This window comes from Poeciliopsis prolifica, unplaced genomic scaffold (assembly GCF_027474105.1).
Source record: "Poeciliopsis prolifica strain line A6 unplaced genomic scaffold, Auburn_PproV2 SCAFFOLD001, whole genome shotgun sequence".
NCBI classification, from domain to species: Eukaryota; Metazoa; Chordata; class Actinopteri; order Cyprinodontiformes; family Poeciliidae; genus Poeciliopsis; species Poeciliopsis prolifica.
Genome location: NW_026562376.1, coordinates 25,246,775 through 25,254,485, shown reverse-complemented (window position 1 = coordinate 25,254,485; position 7,711 = coordinate 25,246,775).

Genomic DNA, 7,711 nt, shown 5'->3' with positions numbered 1-7,711 from the left:
TGTGGACAATCAACAGGACACCAACTCAACCTCTGCAATATCATCCTTTCCTTGACAAGATATTCTATTTACATCACTAGGAATTATAAAATTTATGAAAACAGAACAGAAAAGAACTCTGTCAAGATATCAGTGGACCTCTTTTTAACTGTAAATATTTTCAAAAGTGGACTTTATGGAAAAATTAATGTTATTTGGCTTGTCATTGAGTTTTCTAGTCTCTGAATTTTCAGGAAAATTGTAAAATGTTATTTTTTGGGCATTTTACAATGCCAAAAATAATCCATGTGATCTTGTCACATTTGTATTTAATTTGTTATTCAATGTAAATAATTACATGTTCCTTCTTTTATTTTGAATTTTTTATTAATGAAAGATATATATCTATTGAAAAAAACACTAACTTTTAGCTAACTATCATTTTCCAACCGGGAAATGGGACAATCTGGCTAAACCAACGTCGGCACAGATGCTCTGGGCTCATTTTCCTTTAATTTCATGCAACCTAACTCTATTCCTTCCTTCTGGTCCTTTCACATTCCCCCCTTTCTTGTTCCATCTCCTTTTACTTCGCCGGACCTCACAGCCAATCACAAATCAACACTAGCTCCTCTAAACACTTGCTCACTTTACAACCTCATTCTCATCTTTATTCAGGACAGGACATTACAACAACATTCCTGGCATTCCTTCATTTGAAAACATTGACTTTAAATTCTCTGGTCCCATTCCTCTTGTCACCGCTGTTCTCCACACTCACTCATGGACACACCCTGGATCTTGTATGCTTCTCCAGCCTCAGCCTCGATACCTCAGATCACCTGGTGATCAATATGGATATCAACATTCCCAAAGATAAACTAACTTTCAGAAACCTCAGATTCAGCTCCTCCTCTGTTCTTAAGGCCTGTCTCACCTCCAAAATGCACCCTTGCATTCCCCTGTCACCTGATAACCCATGTGACCTTGTGACCTATTATAGCCACACAATCTCTTCTAGTCTTTATCAGCTGGCTCCCATCAAAACCAAAAACAGTCACTTTCAGGCACCACTTCCTTCTTCCACATTAAGAAGTGTTGATTGGGGTGTTGTGGTGGTGTAGGGTCACCACCACAAAAGATGAATATACATGATAAGGAGGCATAAACTTGAAGTCCTGTGTTGAAACCAATAAAATTGAAACCAATAAATCAGGCGAAGATGGTCTCCTCACGCCTCTTCTTGGTCAGGAAGAAGACCATCAAAATGCACAAACAGTGGAAGACCAAGCAGAAGGATGAAGACAAGACCCCTGAAAGAGCCGTCCCAGCCTACCTGTTGGACAGAGAGGGACAGTCTCGTGCAAAGCCTCCATCAGTCGTTCATCCTGTTCGGATGAACGATTTCCTGTTCATCCGAACAGGAAATCGTTTGTCTCTTTCCTGTTCGGATGACTTTAAGAACTTCTGTCTCTCCTTGAGCGCGAACCTTTGGCAGGGGCACCTCCCACTTGCCGGCTTTCTCTTTCCTCTTCTGTTTGATCATGTTGGAGAGGAGCCTTAGTTCTCGTGGAGGTAATTGCAGGTTTGATTCCCAGCCTTATGACATTTGCCGCATGTCTTCCCCCTTTCTCATTATCCTATTTCCCGTTGAACTACTTCCGAGTAATAGCCACTAGAGCCAATAAAACTTTTTATTTAATTTCTTTTTTGAATGTTGCTTATCTCCACACTTCACTCCCTTTCACACTCGCTAAAATTTTCTTTCACGCCTAAATCCCCACAAAACATGATTACTGTAGCCTCATTCTTTATTGTCCATCATGCAAAGTCCTCAATAAACTCTGAAGCTCGCCTGCTCACTCACATCAATCCCCATTACAATTCACAAGAAGCTCCATTGGTCCCACAAAGCCTTCCATAACCAAGCCCTTTTTTGCCTCACTAATCTGCTCCCGTGTCACTGTCCTTCCTCCAGCCTCCACTCCTCTGATGCCAGCTTCTTCTTGACTCCACCACTCACAACCAAGCACCGGACCTGACAAGCCTTCTCCATTCCTACTCCCACCTTCTGGACTCTCTCCCTAAATACATCCTAAACTGTATATACCTATAGGTGTTCAAATCACAACTCAAAAATTGCCTTCTTGCAACTTCTTTCAATAGCTTCATTTCATTTCCACTAATCATAAAACTTCACAAACTGAAATTAGAAAATTAAATTTGCTCAATGGAAACAAACCAATTTCAAAAATTCGCAAATTTTTTTGAAAAATGTTTAACCCTAGGGAAAGGTGGTTTTTCAGCAGTATCAAAATAACTGTATTTCACAGCGTGTGCTGTGCTAGTATAGGGGTTTAGCACAACCCATGTATGGAGGCCTTTGTCCTTGACATGACTGTCACTTGTTCGAGCCCCGACGACATTTTCTGCATGTCTTCCCTTCTCTCTCTGTCCCCTCTTTCCTGTCAGCCTACTTTCAGAAAAAATATGGGCCACTCAAGCCAACAAAATCCTCAGAGAAAAAAAGTGCAAAAAATAAAAGTTGTATTTTGCAAAGCTGCAAATGGAAACACTTTTCGCATAATATGAGTCACATGGCCCTTCACAGACCTCTCCAGGGTGAACCCGCCGGAACATTAGCTGGAGATAGACACCATAACCTCTGACCCTAGTAGGGACAAAGGTGTTAGAAGATGGATGGATGGATGGATGGATGGATGGATGGATGGATGGATGGATGGATGGATGGATGGATGGATGGATGGATGGATGGATGGTGGATGGATGGATGGATGGATGATGGATGGATGGATGGATGGATGGATGGATGGATGGATGGATGGATGGATGGATGGATGGATGGATGATGGATGGATGGATGGATGGATGGATGGAGGATGGATGGATGGATGGATGGATGGATGGATGGATGGATGGATGGATGGATGGATGGATGAGTCACATGATCAACAGTTGGATTTTGCTACTGGTGAAAACCACAAAGAAGATGACAGTAAGTGGTAGTAGGATGATGGTTTGTTTTTTTTTTATGTTCAGACAATGACCAGCTGGTTCCAGAGCTCTCACAGCATGACAGAGATCAGAAAACACTGTTTCATTCCAACATGTCGAATCCACAGCTCTTCTGTAAAATCACCAAAATACTATTTCCACAAAACAGAAAACGCGGCCCCTCCCAAATCGACGGGGCTTGTTGCTCTGATGCCTGAATAAAATGCCAACGTCTCCTCTAATTGGCTGATAGATGATCATTTTTAATGACTCGTTGCTTCAATAAGCTTATTCACAGTATTTTGATTTAATTTCTTATTTAATGGAAGCACAGCAATTTTGACATGAACAGAAAACTCACGAAAACGCAGCTAATGTGTGATTATTGTCCTGCCTTATTTTCATCCTGTGTTTTTTAAAGTGTCATATAAGAAAGTGTTCCACTTTTACAATCTTGTTTAATATTCTGATTTAGACAATTTTGTTGGATGACTGTCGTTTTCTGAAAAGCATTATGCAAATAAAAATGAAATGTATTACTATCATTATGTTTATTACCTAGCTATGGAGTTCTACAGGTCATACAACTATGTCTGACCTCTGTGACTTTCTTTGAGCAAGTCTTTCAACTAGAAAATGCTCAGAGCGTCCCAGCCAACTATTTCATCAGTTTTTCTTGTCTCTCTTCATTCTTTTCAAGTCAGTGTCATACTCCTTGTGGCAACCGCTCTGGCTTCATGGGAAATCAGTTATCAATAAATCATTTCTGTCACAGTCGCTTCAACACAAACCTTTTTTAAACCAGGCAGGCTAAATCAGGTTGGATTTGGAGAGCTGACATCCTGCAAGAGTTTCTAGATCTCAGAAACACAGACACTGAGTTGAACCTCCTGCCATTCTGAGCGCTGCATGTTTATTTTTGTGAAGTTAATCCTGCTGCTCCTCCGCCATTGGCCACAAGAGCGGCTACTGTAAACTTCCTGTTGACAAGAGAAAGTAGGTTGCAGTCTGCACAATTATAGGCATTTAATTGCAAGGCATCTGTCTGTATGTTGTTTGACCTTACTGCCAGTCATAATTTCAACAAAGACATAAATTATGTCAGCAATGACATCTTTCCCTCATCCTTTTCTAAAGATACTTATTCAGATCCTTTGAACTTTGTAACTTTTCGTCACATTGCAACAGCAAAACTTAAAATTAGGAAAACTAGAGAATGGTGGTGGTGCAGTCGGAGAAGGATAGCAAAAGGATCCAGGGATCAAATCAGAGGATCCTATAGTCTTCGGCAGCAGTACAGCCTCTAAATTACAGCCTCCTCCTTTCACTTCACAATGTTTTATGGACTGCAACTTAAAATCCCAGCAAAATTCATTAAAGCTTGTAACTAAAACGTCATAAAATGTGGGAAAAGTTCAAGGAGAACGAATCCTTCTGCTCACCCCCGTACGAATAATACACAGTTTCTTAATGTGCTGGAAAACACATGACCACGCATACATTAGAGGTAGTCAAATGCTAGATTTTCTTTGTTGGATGATGTTTAAAAACGAGGAAAACTGCCAATATTCTAAGCTGATTTCTTATTTATTTATTTACTTGTTTTATAAACCCCATGGCTTCTTTAATCTATCTAACTTTTAATCTGGGAACGTAAGGGACTTTCTGCAGGAATTCAAATTTGTCTTTTTCTGAAACAAGTTGGCTGAAGCAGCAGCTTCCGTTTATCTTTCTGGGGAAACATTTCAGGTGAAGCCTGTTTAACTGCCTCGCCTTGCGTCCAGCCTCCAAAGAAGAGTTATCTCAGTACACATGGTGACATTGGAGCTACTCATTTGAAGAATCTCTGCCAGATTATTCACTATGGCCCCAATAAATGCCAGTTTGATAGTGTTAGTATTTTACAATTTATGCACATCAATACAGTGCTGCTGTCATCTGAATATGCTCTAAGTAGCAACATAGTCAGTGTTTAAACAGGATAAAGATTACACAACCGTAGCAGAATATTTGGATTTGTTTTTCTGTTTGAACAAGAAACGGTGAAAGCTGTTTGTATCCTAGCAACCCATAAGAACAAAAGACAAGCTAACAACAAAACACAGAAATAAGTCACACTCTCCTCATGAATGACCTTCACCTTTTCCTAATTATATAAAATTATGTTAAATTCAGTGAATAATAATGATCATGTAAATTATACTCAATGTATATCTGAAAACATGTCAACCCAAAAATGCTGTTGTTCTTTTAAAAGTGTACATTGCAAAGGCCCCCTGCTGTTTCCATGTGGCTTCCATCCGTGTCAGTCACCAAACAGCAACAAAAGAGTTTGCAGAGAAGCAATGCTGCAACCATCTGCAGATGAACAGTGGGATTAAGTCTGAGTTACAAAGTCTTTTCTTTTTAATCAAAGATAAGATTAGATTAGATATACTTTCTTGGAAATTCTTTGAGAGGAGAGGTGCAGCGCCTGCAAGATACAGACGCAATCAGATAAAGACACAAACCTTCAGTTCAAATCACAGAAATACAGTTCGGACTGTTTCCAACAATTTAAAACAGCAGTAGATAAACAACTGAATTGATATGCAAGATGAAACAACTTGAAATGTCACTCACAGTAGTAATCTGGTTGCTAAATAGAATACGAGACAAGTAAACCAAAATATTATTTCTTTGAATGTTTATTTACCGTAACACCAAAGAGGAGGAGATTAAGAATTCAACCTGATTATTTTAAAGGGGAAGGTTTTCATAATCGGATTGGATCATCAACCTCTTCCATTGTGATCTGTCTATGACGCCATGGTAATTAAACAGGCAAAGAAAAAAGATCTTGATGGATCAGACCCATATTCTGTTTGGGGACGATGATTTACTACCGTCAGGAAAATGCTACAGAGTAATTTGTGACATATTTCCAGTTACATGTTGAGTATGATTTACATGATTACAATTATTTATCACTGAATTCAACATGATTTAGCTTAAATCTAGTAAGTAATTCATGATTCCAGAGCTTGGAGCATGCACAAAAATGAAATGGGCCGACTGCTCTCTTACCTGATGATAATGTAATCATATACAGTAGATGAAAATAGATATGATCAGGTTCATGCCCGGCACGTTCACAACAACTACGCTATATCTGAAACTGAGAGTGTGTCACAACATGGTGGCAGCATCATTTGGCATGAACGCTTTTCTTTAATAAAGAGAAAATGGGTGGCAGTAAAAATAAAAACAAAAGAGAAATCTTGAAAGACTTGAAAAACTGTTGGAGTTTTACCTTCCAGCAGGACAATGACTCTAAACAAGAGCTACACCAAAGAATGTTCATGTGCTAAAATGGTTTCAGTATTTTATGAAGAGGGATATCCAAAAAATTTTGTTTTAAAGTTGGTGAAAACCTTCCTGCTTACTTTCCTGTCTTTTCGACAAAATGGAAAAAAATATAGATATATATCAAACCACCAGCATCACTATCACTGCCACAAGCCCAGACAAATATAACATGGCTAACTGTCTGCAAAAAGGAACAGCATCCTGTATGACGGGATTTTTTTTGTAGCAAGTATTGGCATGAGAAAATGTTTTGGGCATGACTGATTAAAAGAAAAAAAAAAAAGGCAAGAATAAGAAAGAACTGATACAATGAAACCCAACTCCGCCGTTGATTGAGGTTGGTTCGGAGAGAAAATACAAACGTTCAGACACTGAATGGAATAATCTTTAGTGAGGGTGAGAGATAAGAACTTAATGTGTTGTGATGTTTTGTGATACAAATACAGCTCTTCAAAAACATTTTCTTTCGTAACGACGCCAGTCACATAAAGAATGTGATTTCTCCCACTAAGCGGCGCCTATGGCTGCATTTTCAAATATATTGATATTTATCAATGCTTTTATTGAACATATAGTGGAGGTATTAGTAAAACTAACATTCCCCAAAATAGGGACATCACTAATTGGAATTCACTGTGACAACAAATCAAAATCGTCGTCATAAGAAATGGATCACAATAAATGACAAATGATGAATAATGAACAATAAATGATAAACGAGAAACGTTATTATAAATGCCTTTATCTTAAGTCTTTATCTATGGTGCTTTGTTCCAGCTGGATTATTCGCATGCGGGTCATCAGCAAACATATTCTCCATCATTGAGAGTAACATTTTAATGAAGATGCAGCATTTGGTGTAAAATTCAAGTTGGTGAAACAGGAAATGACAATGCCAGTTTGTCTTTTGGAGCTCTCCAAACCAAACATCACCAAGGATACTGGGCTCCTGTGGACGGGAAACGAGGCTGCAGCACATATTTGGAATGGCCAAGTTGTGGCAACAAAGAGATTTCCCTAGCAACCTGCGAAAACCAATGCCAAGTGGTTAATGTAGTGAATGAATTTGTTTATTCAGCTCTTTTAGGGCATATTAATGAGACAAGCCTTTCTGCTTGGCTTCAGTGTAAGGCAGAGAGTCTAATATGACAGTCATTACAGAATGACAAAAATCTATCCAGGAAGTAGCTACATAATGAAGCATTTGGCAGAACATTTGCTTTGCCTTGCTGAGTAAGAAACAAAGAAGTTCGTCATGGCAGTCAAACTGAGTGTTTATTACTTTTTCTCCATGAAAGTCATCCAGATAAAGAAACCAACAATTATGAACAGAAGGAAAAAAATGTAACCACACTTGTATTTATGGGGA